Genomic DNA, 12618 nt, shown 5'->3' with positions numbered 1-12618 from the left:
ACCAACAGTACTCCACCACAAGGTAAACAGCATGGCGGCAACAAATGCCCAGCCAAAGCGTCACAGACAGGATTCCAACCTGTGCGGGGAAACCCCATTGGATTTCGAGTCCAACGCCTTAACCTCTCGGCCACCGTGACTCCTTGGAAAAGACCAATGGGGGGCAGGTGACCCCATTGTCCTAGAACCAAATTTTTGCTGATGTCAAGGATCAGCTGGCAACATGTGCATGGGAGGAAGACACATGGTTTGTGTGAGGGGCTACACAAGTCTTTCCACTTCTAGTTAAAAGCCAGGCACCTCACATTGTTTCCATAAAGTACCAAGGGATTGTCCTGTTGCCCTTGTATTTTGTGGGCAAAAAGGAGGCGTTTGCAAGTGGACCTCAGACCCTATCACTGGTCACCTGAACAGGGACTTGAATCCCGGACACTCAGATCAAAAGTCTAATGTTCAGGTGACTGGCTCAAACTTTGTCCTGTCTGACCACTCTTTTGTCCAGAAGATATTTGGCTAATGTGGTCTGTTTTATTAAACCTGCAAATGTCCAAATACACAAGGGTATTGTCTTTGTAGGGAGCATTGTAGTACATGTGACATGTATACTACATTTGACATCAGAAATGATGGGTCTTTATTCAACAGAAGAAGAACAACATTTCTTTTAAATAACAGCATAGGAGCTGCTGAAACACAGAGAAGGCACTGCTGGGATTTGAACCCAGGATCTCCTGTTTACTAGACATGTCTGTCAAAAAATCACAACAGTATACAGTGTCTTCTCTTAAGGGCCCCTGCTTACCAGTTGATGGGGTTTGACTTGATTCCTTTTAACATAAAAGCATTCCGTCGTCTCTTAATCTATAATCCTGGCTGGCGCTTTTGCAAAAGATAAGCAGAGCTTCTGTGTTTCACCAGACCTGTGCAGAAACAAACTGAAATCTGTGACTTGATCAACCTAACTTCTGATCAAATGTGTTAGACCATGGAAGCTGGAATGTGCTTTTGAAAAGTCATTGACACGCAGTTTGCCAATTGGGAACCACACAAGTGCTGTGCAAGAGTGGAGCGCAAACATGAATGAACAGTGACACTGGTGACATCCAGAGAACGTCCCCGGGTGGGCTCGAACCACCAGCCTCCCGGTTAACAGCCGAGCGCGCTGACCGATTGCGCCACAGAGACGCACACGCTGCCAACTTCTGTTCAGTTGAAGCCATACTAACGCATGCTATGCGTCCAGCATGCCCTTTGTTTTGGATGTGACTCGCACCTTCTGGTGTAACAATCGAGGCATTGCAAACCAGGACACCAGCTTTACTCTTTGATGAACGCAAAGTGTTTTTGGGTACAATCCAGGGGTCTTGTGCTCTCACGGAAATGGCTCTGTCCTTTTTCAACATGAGTTGAGACAAAATGTATTAAAATAGACAGACTGCATTGGTCACTCAATCAGAATTTCTCAGTTTGCCAATTTCAGACTGCGTGACAAAGAATCAAGTCAAACTCCATCGACAGGATGGACAGGGAACAACAAAGCAGGGAAGATAAGGGATAGGGAGGAGAGGGGAAAGATGCGACCGCCTTTGCTGAGAGCCAGAGAAGAAGCTCTCATCTCTGCAAGGTCAAGTACAGTATGCCAGAAGATTTTACCTTGTGAGTTGTCCTCATTCCATAAAGGCCTGGATAGCTCAGTTGGTAGAGCATCAGACTTTTAATCTGAGGGTCCAGGGTTCAAGTCCCTGTTCAGGCGGTGAAGGTAGGCCCCTTCCCTGAATAACTTGTTTAAGTAAACCTTTTCGACCAAGCACCTTTGCGATCTTCCAGGACTGTGGGTAAACGCCATTCTCAATAATTAAATTGAAGATACAGTGCGAGACAGGCACTTTGACCAGCTTAGCCACAGCGCCAGCTGTGCATCTGGCACCAACACAAAAAAACAGTTCGCCAATGGGGAAAAATGTTCATACAAGGGTGGGAGTCCAAAGTCCAACACGTGTGAATTGAGAGTCCCTGGGTGGGCTCGGTTATCAAACTCGCCCCCAAGGAAATGTTGGAACTTGGGAAAGCATTAAGAATGGCAAGAAGTAGGATTAAGAATCCTACTTCTTGCCAAAAGCCTACCCTATGGTAGAAGATAAGATATGCCTTTATTCGTCCCTCAGTGGGGAAATTTGCAAGGTCCCGCAAGTTCCGCAACAGCAGTGGGAGTACCTCAGTATGTTTACAGACCATGGACTCCTCCTAAATTTAGATACATAGCCTTATCCATGCCAAAACCACACAACAACCTTGACCAAATCCTGACTGACATAACTGACTTGGTACATAATCACCGTCTCAACGGAACTGAATTAGCCCAACTGTTGACATTGACCACAGGCTCCAAGTATGGTGCTTTTTGTACGGCCATTTAGCCAATTTGGCCAAAGGGGAATTCAGAACACCCTCGTGGCCCATTGCCATTTTTATGGTACCTGGCGACTTCAACCAGTGAACTCCACTGTACCGCTTATCCTCATCGACGGACTGTATTCCCCACCCTTTACCAGCATGGGGACATTCCAACCCAAGATGAGAACACACTGGACCAGGTACACAGCAACATGGTACGTGGCACAGACACAGCTTCACCCTACCCCCACTTTTAGCCCAGACTGAAAAAGCAGAGAACCCCCTTTGCAGCTGAAATTGCTCAGTTGGGAGAGCGTTGGATTGAATCTCTAAAGGTCCCTGGTTCAATCCCAGTTTTCAGCACAATTGCTGTTTACATCGTGAGTTGGCAAATAGTTTGTAAAGGGGTGACTTTGTTCTCTTGATTTCATCAACATCGATCACGACAACACAGCCAATGACATATTAAGACCAGACAAGTGCAGTTGGGAGGTGACATACAGAATCCTGATGCATATCATGTTACAATCAGACACAAACAGGATGTAGGACCCGACCTTGAGTTCGCGCAAATGTTCACAGCATTAGGTCTGCAAAGTGTTCAGCTGATGCACATTTACTGGAAAGGAAAATGGGCTTTTGTCACGGTAGCCATGCCGACACGAGCTAAAATGTTTCTCCCGCCAGGACAACACCCACATGAAATTCAAGCTTTGCTCGCAGACGAAAAAGAACCAGCTGGAATGAGCAATCTGCACCTCCAAGTCTGAGTTTATGGTTCTTGCCCAGAAAAGCATAGCTCACAGCCGTAATTGTATAGTGGTTCCTACTCTGTGTTGTGGCCGCAACAACCCCGGCCGATTCAGGGTCATGGCAGGTGTGTGTTGCTTTTGTAATTGTATTGTCTGAAAAGACAAGATTGTCTGTCCACTTGAAGTGTGGTGATGTAAGAGTACACTAGTTTTGACCACACCTGTTATTTTAGTAAACATTATTAGCATGCAATGAATGAAAGTATAAGGTACGATGTCGGAGATCAAGAACGCTTTTGTTGGCAAAAAAAAAAGCCATAACATATCATTTCGACAATACGGGTATCAAACCCGCTAGTTCTTGCATGTAGAGCAAGAACTCTAGCCTTTGAGTTAAATCCCCCCGCTGCACAGGAAGGCTGCCACAATTTCTGCAACACCAAAACGCTAATTAAGATGTGTCATTTTGAGTCAACAAGACCATGTCCACGAAGGAGATGAGGTGACCGAGAGGTTAAGGTGATGGACTGCTAATCCATTGTGTTCTGCACGCATGGGTTCGAATCCCATCCTCATCGGACTATACTAATGCACCAGTTTTGACACCACCTGTGTTTTTAGGAAACATCATTAGAATGCAATTAATCCAAGCATCCGGTACGATGTGGGAGATTGAGAATGCTTTTTTGGCAAGAAAAAGGCATAATATACCATTTGGAGAATGCAGGCATCGATTCCACTTCATCTCACATGCGAAGTGAGCGCTCTACCATTTGTGGTCCTACAAGAATGGGATTTGTTTTTGTGTACTTCGAATGAAATGTTTTCCGCATGTTGCAGAATTTTCCACAGGAAAGAAATCTTTAAGATGTATCACCAAAAGAGCTGAACCGCCCAATGTGGGGCTCGAACCCACGACCCTGAGACTAAGAGTCTCATGCTCTCCCGACTGAGCTAACCGGGCATTTTTCTGCCACGATATCACTTTTTAATTTTTTTGAATTGATGTGGTCTTCTTGATGTTTGATCAATTCCACACCCAACCTGGTTTCTCAGGGAACAAAGGAGCGAGAGGTTCAGTCATAGCTGAGAACTTTGGAAGTGTCGTCATCTTAACCCTCCTGTTATGTTCATTTGCCAGGAACAGCCATGATGTTCCCGGGTCAGTTTGCATGTTTATTTATCTGAAAGATGTCCAACACCAAAAAAATCCCCACAAGCATTGTTAGTTATTCACGACTAACTCCATTACTAACTATTCTATCAATGTTTAGAGCAATGGTGTACCTTACCTCTCACAGGTAGTGGTTTAATTAATTTTAATTAATTAATTAATTAATTAATTGAATGAATCAGAGGCATCATGACCAGTCTGCATCAAAACATTATCTGAAATCCTGTGGCAGGTTTCTGGCATTGATTCTTAATTCAGTTGCCATCCCTGATAGATGGTAATGGTAATGGTAATCATGCCCGCGTGGCAGGCGAGTCTCTTTGCTTGTCTGACGTCTGTGTCGCATCCTGATTGGCTGGCAGCAAATGTCAACAACACGCGCGCGGCCCCCGCTTGGCAAGTGAGAATTCTACCACTGAACCACCAATGCCACGTGGGGACACACTGTAAGAGAAAAAAAATTCAACCGTCAAGTGGATGAGCCTCTGCAAAGTGGCGCTGAATGACAACACATCACAATGTCATACTCTTTGGATTCAAGCACCTTCTGGTGTAATGGGATCCACAACAATCATGTCAGCTGTGGATGCAACGTCAATTCGTTCTTGAAGGGCAAGTGACAAAAAGAAGTACATGGTTGACAAATCAGCTGCCAAAGTTTCACTGACCAAGCACCCAGGCACTGCTGGGATTTGAACCCAGGATCTCCTGTTTACTAGACAGGCACTTTGACCAGCTTAGCCACAGTGCCGGCAGTGCATCTGGCACCAACACAAAAACAGTTCGCCAATGGGGAAAAATGTTCATACAAGGGAGGGAGTCCAAAGTCCAACAAATGTGTGAATTGAGAGTCCCTGGGTGGGCTCGAACCACCAACCTCTCAGTTAACAGCCAAACGTGCTGACCAATTGCGCGACAGAGACTACAACAGCATGACTGCAGTCAGGTTTCACTAAGTGCTGTCCACCTTAACTCTCGGGTGGTCCGGTCTGTTACGTTTCAGGTGTCATTCTGAATACCGCCCTTTAGCAGGAGAAGAGCCTTTGTACTTTTTCAACATGAGCTCTAAAGAAAGGTACAAGCTAAGATATACTGCATTGGCCGGGAATCGGACCCGGGCCTCCCGCTTGGCAAGCGAGAATTCTACCACTGAACCACCAATGCCACATTGGGAAACACTGTCGGAGAACAACACTGTCGGAGAACAAATTAAATTGTCGAGTGGATGTGCCGCTGCAAAGTGGCGCTGAATGACAAAACATCACAATCACAACACACGCACGGGATGCCAGGGGAGGCCGAGTACTAACAGAGCTGAGCGAGAGGGCATAAGAAAAAAAATGGTGACCTTGTGGTGGTTAACCGACAGCACCAAGGATATGGCGCACGTCTGATGCGTAATGCATGCCAGGTGATGTTCATCTAGCGAGCGGACATTCTTGTGGGGGACAAGCTCAACAGTAGGAATGTTGAGAGAACTGACCAGTCCGCTATCAATGAAGTTCTCGTCCGCCCCAGAGTCAATTAATGCTGTGGTAGGAGAAGCTTCCCCCGCCCAGGATATCGTACCTTCCACCTGAAGTCGGCCCGCCAAAGCGGATGACGCAGCCGGTGTGGTTGGAGCGGGCAGTGCCAGCAGCTGGCGAATATCCCTGGTGGAGGAAGAGCGTTGGCGTGCTGGGCGAACTGGACAGCGGGAAATTGTGTGTAGGACTCCCACAGTACAGGCACAGCCACAGGCGTGGACGGTGACTCCTCTCCGCTGACGAAAGGCGACTGGCTCCCAGTTGCATGGGGACGACACTCCCGACGTCATCAGACGGCGCTCCGCTGCTGGAGCAGGGAGGGAGGAGTGGTGCCGGAAGAGCCCCAGGAGGTGGGATTTGGAGCCGACGTGTGGGTCGGAGAGGCTCCGCCCTCCGCTGTGCGCTGCGCTCCCGCAGCCGGTTGTCGAGTCGAATGGATAGCGACAGAGAGCGGCTGGAATGACAAGGCGCTGCGCAGCGCATATCGGGCGAGCCTCAGCCAACAAGTGCAAGATGAGCTGGCCGCTCGGGATGAGACCCAGACGCTGAGGCTCGCCCGATACGCGTTTCGTAGCGCCTTGTCATTCCAGCAGCTCTCTGCCGCTATCCCGGTTAGCTCAGTTGGTCAGCGTGTGGTGCTCATAACGCCAAGGTCATGGGTTCGACCCCCCGTACTGGCCACTCTTCTTTATGTGCTCCAGGAACAACAAAAGGGCTACAACCCACTGGCCCCCATATCCAACATCACACCACCCACCCACCTGTGAAACACCCTCGACAAGGCCGCTGAAAGACAGAGGAGAGGTAAAGAAAACAGCATGTCAAAGCAGAGTGGCAACAAAAATCTCGGCCACCGAGACTGCAAGAAGCAGATCAATGGGGACAGTGGACCCCATTATCCTCTACCCAAAATTTAGACCTCCAGTGTAGAGAATGCGGGCCGTGAAAGGACAACACCCCGGCCCTCATAACCAACAGTACTCCACCACAAGGTAAACAGCATGGCGGCAACAAATGCCCAGCCAAAGCGTCACAGACAGGATTCCAACCTGTGCGGGGAAACCCCATTGGATTTCGAGTCCAACGCCTTAACCTCTCGGCCACCGTGACTCCTTGGAAAAGACCAATGGGGGGCAGGTGACCCCATTGTCCTAGAACCAAATTTTTGCTGATGTCAAGGATCAGCTGGCAACATGTGCATGGGAGGAAGACACATGGTTTGTGTGAGGGGCTACACAAGTCTTTCCACTTCTAGTTAAAAGCCAGGCACCTCACATTGTTTCCATAAAGTACCAAGGGATTGTCCTGTTGCCCTTGTATTTTGTGGGCAAAAAGGAGGCGTTTGCAAGTGGACCTCAGACCCTATCACTGGTCACCTTAACAGGGACTTGAATCCCGGACACTCAGATCAAAAGTCTAATGTTCAGGTGACTGGCTCAAACTTTGTCCTGTCTGACCACTCTTTTGTCCAGAAGATATTTGGCTAATGTGGTCTGTTTTATTAAACCTGCAAATGTCCAAATACACAAGGGTATTGTCTTTGTAGGGAGCATTGTAGTACATGTGACATGTATACTACATATGACATCAGAAATGATGGGTCTTTATTCAACAGAAGAAGAACAACATTTCTTTTAAATAACAGCATAGGAGCTGCTGAAACACAGAGAAGGCACTGCTGGGATTTGAACCCAGGATCTCCTGTTTACTAGACATGTCTGTCAAAAAATCACAACAGTATACAGTGTCTTCTCTTAAGGGCCCCTGCTTACCAGTTGATGGGGTTTGACTTGATTCCTTTTAACATAAAAGCATTCCGTCGTCTCTTAATCTATAATCCTGGCTGGCGCTTTTGCAAAAGATAAGCAGAGCTTCTGTGTTTCACCAGACCTGTGCAGAAACAAACTGAAATCTGTGACTTGATCAACCTAACTTCTGATCAAATGTGTTAGACCATGGAAGCTGGAATGTGCTTTTGAAAAGTCATTGACACGCAGTTTGCCAATTGGGAACCACACAAGTGCTGTGCAAGAGTGGAGCGCAAACATGAATGAACAGTGACACTGGTGACATCCAGAGAACGTCCCCGGGTGGGCTCGAACCACCAGCCTCCCGGTTAACAGCCGAGCGCGCTGACCGATTGCGCCACAGAGACGCACACGCTGCCAACTTCTGTTCAGTTGAAGCCATACTAACGCATGCTATGCGTCCAGCATGCCCTTTGTTTTGGATGTGACTCGCACCTTCTGGTGTAACAATCGAGGCATTGCAAACCAGGACACCAGCTTTACTCTTTGATGAACGCAAAGTGTTTTTGGGTACAATCCAGGGGTCTTGTGCTCTCACGGAAATGGCTCTGTCCTTTTTCAACATGAGTTGAGACAAAATGTATTAAAATAGACAGACTGCATTGGTCACTCAATCAGAATTTCTCAGTTTGCCAATTTCAGACTGCGTGACAAAGAATCAAGTCAAACTCCATCGACAGGATGGACAGGGAACAACAAAGCAGGGAAGATAAGGGATAGGGAGGAGAGGGGAAAGATGCGACCGCCTTTGCTGAGAGCCAGAGAAGAAGCTCTCATCTCTGCAAGGTCAAGTACAGTATGCCAGAAGATTTTACCTTGTGAGTTGTCCTCATTCCATAAAGGCCTGGATAGCTCAGTTGGTAGAGCATCAGACTTTTAATCTGAGGGTCCAGGGTTCAAGTCCCTATTCAGGCGGTGAAGGTAGGCCCCTTCCCTGAATAACTTGTTTAAGTAAACCTTTTCGACCAAGCACCTTTGCGATCTTCCAGGACTGTGGGTAAACGCCATTCTCAATAATTAAATTGAAGATACAGTGCGAGACAGGCACTTTGACCAGCTTAGCCACAGCGCCAGCTGTGCATCTGGCACCAACACAAAAAAACAGTTCGCCAATGGGGAAAAATGTTCATACAAGGGTGGGAGTCCAAAGTCCAACACGTGTGAATTGAGAGTCCCTGGGTGGGCTCGGTTATCAAACTCGCCCCCAAGGAAATGTTGGAACTTGGGAAAGCATTAAGAATGGCAAGAAGTAGGATTAAGAATCCTACTTCTTGCCAAAAGCCTACCCTATGGTAGAAGATAAGATATGCCTTTATTCGTCCCTCAGTGGGGAAATTTGCAAGGTCCCGCAAGTTCCGCAACAGCAGTGGGAGTACCTCAGTATGTTTACAGACCATGGACTCCTCCTAAATTTAGATACATAGCCTTATCCATGCCAAAACCACACAACAACCTTGACCAAATCCTGACTGACATAACTGACTTGGTACATAATCACCGTCTCAACGGAACTGAATTAGCCCAACTGTTGACATTGACCACAGGCTCCAAGTATGGTGCTTTTTGTACGGCCATTTAGCCAATTTGGCCAAAGGGGAATTCAGAACACCCTCGTGGCCCATTGCCATTTTTATGGTACCTGGCGACTTCAACCAGTGAACTCCACTGTACCGCTTATCCTCATCGACGGACTGTATTCCCCACCCTTTACCAGCATGGGGACATTCCAACCCAAGATGAGAACACACTGGACCAGGTACACAGCAACATGGTACGTGGCACAGACACAGCTTCACCCTACCCCCACTTTTAGCCCAGACTGAAAAAGCAGAGAACCCCCTTTGCAGCTGAAATTGCTCAGTTGGGAGAGCGTTGGATTGAATCTCTAAAGGTCCCTGGTTCAATCCCAGTTTTCAGCACAATTGCTGTTTACATCGTGAGTTGGCAAATAGTTTGTAAAGGGGTGACTTTGTTCTCTTGATTTCATCAACATCGATCACGACAACACAGCCAATGACATATTAAGACCAGACAAGTGCAGTTGGGAGGTGACATACAGAATCCTGATGCATATCATGTTACAATCAGACACAAACAGGATGTAGGACCCGACCTTGAGTTCGCGCAAATGTTCACAGCATTAGGTCTGCAAAGTGTTCAGCTGATGCACATTTACTGGAAAGGAAAATGGGCTTTTGTCACGGTAGCCATGCCGACACGAGCTAAAATGTTTCTCCCGCCAGGACAACACCCACATGAAATTCAAGCTTTGCTCGCAGACGAAAAAGAACCAGCTGGAATGAGCAATCTGCACCTCCAAGTCTGAGTTTATGGTTCTTGCCCAGAAAAGCATAGCTCACAGCCGTAATTGTATAGTGGTTCCTACTCTGTGTTGTGGCCGCAACAACCCCGGCCGATTCAGGGTCATGGCAGGTGTGTGTTGCTTTTGTAATTGTATTGTCTGAAAAGACAAGATTGTCTGTCCACTTGAAGTGTGGTGATGTAAGAGTACACTAGTTTTGACCACACCTGTTATTTTAGTAAACATTATTAGCATGCAATGAATGAAAGTATAAGGTACGATGTCGGAGATCAAGAACGCTTTTGTTGGCAAAAAAAAAAGCCATAACATATCATTTCGACAATACGGGTATCAAACCCGCTAGTTCTTGCATGTAGAGCAAGAACTCTAGCCTTTGAGTTAAATCCCCCCGCTGCACAGGAAGGCTGCCACAATTTCTGCAACACCAAAACGCTAATTAAGATGTGTCATTTTGAGTCAACAAGACCATGTCCACGAAGGAGATGAGGTGACCGAGAGGTTAAGGTGATGGACTGCTAATCCATTGTGTTCTGCACGCATGGGTTCCAATCCCATCCTCATCGGACTATACTAATGCACCAGTTTTGACACCACCTGTGTTTTTAGGAAACATCATTAGAATGCAATTAATCCAAGCATCCGGTACGATGTGGGAGATTGAGAATGCTTTTTTGGCAAGAAAAAGGCATAATATACCATTTGGAGAATGCAGGCATCGATTCCACTTCATCTCACATGCGAAGTGAGCGCTCTACCATTTGTGGTCCTACAAGAATGGGATTTGTTTTTGTGTACTTCGAATGAAATGTTTTCCGCATGTTGCAGAATTTTCCACAGGAAAGAAATCTTTAAGATGTATCACCAAAAGAGCTGAACCGCCCAATGTGGGGCTCGAACCCACGACCCTGAGACTAAGAGTCTCATGCTCTCCCGACTGAGCTAACCGGGCATTTTTCTGCCACGATATCACTTTTTAATTTTTTTGAATTGATGTGGTCTTCTTGATGTTTGATCAATTCCACACCCAACCTGGTTTCTCAGGGAACAAAGGAGCGAGAGGTTCAGTCATAGCTGAGAACTTTGGAAGTGTCGTCATCTTAACCCTCCTGTTATGTTCATTTGCCAGGAACAGCCATGATGTTCCCGGGTCAGTTTGCATGTTTATTTATCTGAAAGATGTCCAACACCAAAAAAATCCCCACAAGCATTGTTAGTTATTCACGACTAACTCCATTACTAACTATTCTATCAATGTTTAGAGCAATGGTGTACCTTACCTCTCACAGGTAGTGGTTTAATTAATTTAAATTAATTAATTAATTAATTAATTGAATGAATCAGAGGCATCATGACCAGTCTGCATCAAAACATTATCTGAAATCCTGTGGCAGGTTTCTGGCATTGATTCTTAATTCAGTTGCCATCCCTGATAGATGGTAATGGTAATGGTAATCATGCCCGCGTGGCAGGCGAGTCTCTTTGCTTGTCTGACGTCTGTGTCGCATCCTGATTGGCTGGCAGCAAATGTCAACAACACGCGCGCGGCCCCCGCTTGGCAAGTGAGAATTCTACCACTGAACCACCAATGCCACGTGGGGACACACTGTAAGAGAAAAAAAATTCAACCGTCAAGTGGATGAGCCTCTGCAAAGTGGCGCTGAATGACAACACATCACAATGTCATACTCTTTGGATTCAAGCACCTTCTGGTGTAATGGGATCCACAACAATCATGTCAGCTGTGGATGCAACGTCAATTTGTTCTTGAAGGGCAAGTGACAAAAAGAAGTACATGGTTGACAAATCAGCTGCCAAAGTTTCACTGACCAAGCACCCAGGCACTGCTGGGATTTGAACCCAGGATCTCCTGTTTACGAGACAGGCACTTTGACCAGCTTAGCCACAGTGCCGGCAGTGCATCTGGCACCAACACAAAAACAGTTCGCCAATGGGGAAAAATGTTCATACAAGGGAGGGAGTCCAAAGTCCAACAAATGTGTGAATTGAGAGTCCCTGGGTGGGCTCGAACCACCAACCTCTCAGTTAACAGCCAAACGTGCTGACCAATTGCGCGACAGAGACTACAACAGCATGACTGCAGTCAGGTTTCACTAAGTGCTGTCCACCTTAACTCTCGGGTGGTCCGGTCTGTTACGTTTCAGGTGTCATTCTGAATACCGCCCTTTAGCAGGAGAAGAGCCTTTGTACTTTTTCAACATGAGCTCTAAAGAAAGGTACAAGCTAAGATATACTGCATTGGCCGGGAATCGGACCCGGGCCTCCCGCTTGGCAAGCGAGAATTCTACCACTGAACCACCAATGCCACATTGGGAAACACTGTCGGAGAACAACACTGTCGGAGAACAAATTAAATTGTCGAGTGGATGTGCCGCTGCAAAGTGGCGCTGAATGACAAAACATCACAATCACAACACACGCACGGGATGCCAGGGGAGGCCGAGTACTAACAGAGCTGAGCGAGAGGGCATAAGAAAAAAAATGGTGACCTTGTGGTGGTTAACCGACAGCACCAAGGATATGGCGCACGTCTGATGCGTAATGCATGCCAGGTGATGTTCATCTAGCGAGCGGACATTCTTGTGGGGGACAAGCTCAACAGTAGGAATGTTGAGAGAACTGA

General features: G+C 46.9%; 12 non-coding genes across 12 annotated transcripts; 4 read left to right on the top strand and 8 right to left on the bottom strand.

Moving 5' to 3' along the window:
• Positions 1-58: 58 nt before the first annotated feature.
• trnas-cga (transfer RNA serine (anticodon CGA)) lies at positions 59-140 on the bottom strand. Its single transcript has one exon. It is a non-coding gene; the product is annotated as a tRNA-Ser (tRNA).
• A 971-nt stretch (positions 141-1111) lies between these two features.
• Positions 1112-1185, bottom strand: trnan-guu (transfer RNA asparagine (anticodon GUU)). Its single transcript has one exon. It is a non-coding gene; the product is annotated as a tRNA-Asn (tRNA).
• Positions 1186-1680: 495 nt separating this feature from the next.
• trnak-uuu (transfer RNA lysine (anticodon UUU)) lies at positions 1681-1753 on the top strand. The gene has a single exon. It is a non-coding gene; the product is annotated as a tRNA-Lys (tRNA).
• A 1889-nt stretch (positions 1754-3642) lies between these two features.
• Positions 3643-3724, top strand: trnas-gcu (transfer RNA serine (anticodon GCU)). The gene has a single exon. It is a non-coding gene; the product is annotated as a tRNA-Ser (tRNA).
• Positions 3725-4997: 1273 nt separating this feature from the next.
• trnat-agu (transfer RNA threonine (anticodon AGU)) lies at positions 4998-5071 on the bottom strand. Its single transcript has one exon. It is a non-coding gene; the product is annotated as a tRNA-Thr (tRNA).
• A 342-nt stretch (positions 5072-5413) lies between these two features.
• Positions 5414-5484, bottom strand: trnag-gcc (transfer RNA glycine (anticodon GCC)). The gene has a single exon. It is a non-coding gene; the product is annotated as a tRNA-Gly (tRNA).
• A 1390-nt stretch (positions 5485-6874) lies between these two features.
• On the bottom strand, positions 6875-6956 carry trnas-cga (transfer RNA serine (anticodon CGA)). The gene has a single exon. It is a non-coding gene; the product is annotated as a tRNA-Ser (tRNA).
• Positions 6957-7927: 971 nt separating this feature from the next.
• trnan-guu (transfer RNA asparagine (anticodon GUU)) lies at positions 7928-8001 on the bottom strand. The gene has a single exon. It is a non-coding gene; the product is annotated as a tRNA-Asn (tRNA).
• Positions 8002-8496: 495 nt separating this feature from the next.
• trnak-uuu (transfer RNA lysine (anticodon UUU)) lies at positions 8497-8569 on the top strand. The gene has a single exon. It is a non-coding gene; the product is annotated as a tRNA-Lys (tRNA).
• Positions 8570-10458: 1889 nt separating this feature from the next.
• On the top strand, positions 10459-10540 carry trnas-gcu (transfer RNA serine (anticodon GCU)). Its single transcript has one exon. It is a non-coding gene; the product is annotated as a tRNA-Ser (tRNA).
• A 1273-nt stretch (positions 10541-11813) lies between these two features.
• On the bottom strand, positions 11814-11887 carry trnat-cgu (transfer RNA threonine (anticodon CGU)). The gene has a single exon. It is a non-coding gene; the product is annotated as a tRNA-Thr (tRNA).
• A 342-nt stretch (positions 11888-12229) lies between these two features.
• trnag-gcc (transfer RNA glycine (anticodon GCC)) lies at positions 12230-12300 on the bottom strand. Its single transcript has one exon. It is a non-coding gene; the product is annotated as a tRNA-Gly (tRNA).
• Between the last annotated feature and the right edge of the window lie 318 nt (positions 12301-12618).

The sequence above is a fragment of the Doryrhamphus excisus genome, unplaced genomic scaffold (assembly GCF_030265055.1).
Source record: "Doryrhamphus excisus isolate RoL2022-K1 unplaced genomic scaffold, RoL_Dexc_1.0 HiC_scaffold_25, whole genome shotgun sequence".
Classification (NCBI taxonomy): Eukaryota; Metazoa; Chordata; class Actinopteri; order Syngnathiformes; family Syngnathidae; genus Doryrhamphus; species Doryrhamphus excisus.
This window is presented reverse-complemented; position numbering and strand designations above follow the sequence as displayed.